This window comes from Elephantulus edwardii, unplaced genomic scaffold (assembly GCF_000299155.1).
Source record: "Elephantulus edwardii isolate Elephantulus edwardi_28Jun2011 unplaced genomic scaffold, EleEdw1.0 scaffold00393, whole genome shotgun sequence".
NCBI lineage: Eukaryota > Metazoa > Chordata > Mammalia > Macroscelidea > Macroscelididae > Elephantulus > Elephantulus edwardii.
Genome location: NW_006400143.1, coordinates 981,449 through 983,261, shown reverse-complemented (window position 1 = coordinate 983,261; position 1,813 = coordinate 981,449).

The following is a 1,813-nucleotide window of genomic DNA, read 5'->3' as shown; positions in this document are numbered from 1 at the left end:
CACCTTAGTATCCAGAGAGACACCATTGCTCTTCAGTACTTTGGAGAGGTCCCTAACAGCAGACTTTCCCATGGCAATGCACCTTTTGATTTCCTGGCTGCTGGTGCCAAGACTGTTGATTATGGAGCCAAGCAAACGAAAGCTATGTACAATCTCAATCTCTTCACCATCCATCCTGATGCTACCATTGGTCCAGTGGTGAGAATCTTTTTGTCTTCTTGACATTGAGCCTCAGTCCATATTGTAGGCTGCAGTCCTTGACACTCTGCAGAAGGCGCTTCAATATATATATTATATTGGATGAAGCTCAAAGACTACACCTTTAACTATGGATTATACTTCAACATAAAGAAACAACTTCCTCACCACTGGACCAATAAACATGATCAATGTAGAAAGAAATATTCTTTTAAGGATTTAATTTTACTAGGTTCCATAATTAATACTCATCGAAGTAGCAGTCCAGAAATAAAAATAATATATTGCTCTGGGCATATTTGCTGTGAAGGACTTCTTTGAAATGTTAAAGAGAATGGAGATCATGTTAAAGCTTAGGATGTACCTGACCCTGACTGTGATATTTCACATGATATGTATGTGAACATTGGACAATGAATAAGAGTGATCAAAGAAGAATGATTATTCTTGAATTGTGTTGGCAAACAATATTGAATATATCATGATTAAAGAATAAACAAATATGTATTGGAAAAAATATAGCATGAGCTTTTCTTTGAAGCAATGATATTGCATACTTTCTACATGAGACCAGGAGAGACTACTCCTGGAGAGGAATATTAGGTATGGAAAGATAAGAGTTTCAGGGAAAAAGAAAAACATGTTCAGTGGAATAGATTGACACTTTCTAAAACTATGAGAATGACACATGATAGGGAAAAATTTCATTCTGTTGAATATAGAGTTGTTATGAGTCAGAATAGAACCAACAGCATCTAATAGTAAGTGACAAATACATGTTTTCTATTTTTAAAATTAAAAAAATGTTACAGAGGGGAAAGAGATTGAGGTTAGCTTGCTCACTCCACGGTCAACATTCTTATTACCAGGAGTCAGGAAATCAAAAGACAAATTGCACTGTGAGAAAACTACAGTTAGAGACCTCTCCAGAGTGTGAAGGAGCAAAGGCGTCAGTCTAGAGACTGAGGTGCTCCTCATCTAGGACATGGCCTTTGGAATTACTTGTTATGTATCAAATAGCTGAATGATGACTAAGGATGACAGAAGGAGAATTTATACTTTTGAGTTGTGGTGCTGGAGAAGAGTGTTGAATATTCTCTGGACTTCAAAGAGAACAAACAGGTTTATTCTGGAGAAGTTAAAATCAAGTTGCTCATTAAAAGCAAGAATAATTTTTTTATTTAGTTTGTTTATTTTTCATTTCAATGAACATCTACAGAGATGTTGCATTCATTGTTGCACCGTTCTCCCCGCACAAACCTCTCCCCCCTTCCTCCCGCCCCCGTTTGCTACTCTCCTCGAAAAGCAAAAGAAAAACTCCCTCAATGGTACACAATCCCCCTGCACCTCCCCAAACCCCACCCCCTACCCCCAAATATAATCCACTCTGCAACCCTCATTGCATATTCCTTCGATAAAAATAATGCCCTAAAATATAATATTTTTAGACTATTCTCTCCCCCATAGACTTCAATGCTGTAAACATATTTCATTCAGTTTTTCTCAGTCTTACCCCTACCCCAATGCCAGCCTCATTCTACAACAGTGGCACCATATAGCATTTGTCCCTTTGTGACTGAGATACCTCACTCAGCATAATGTCCTCCAGGGTTAC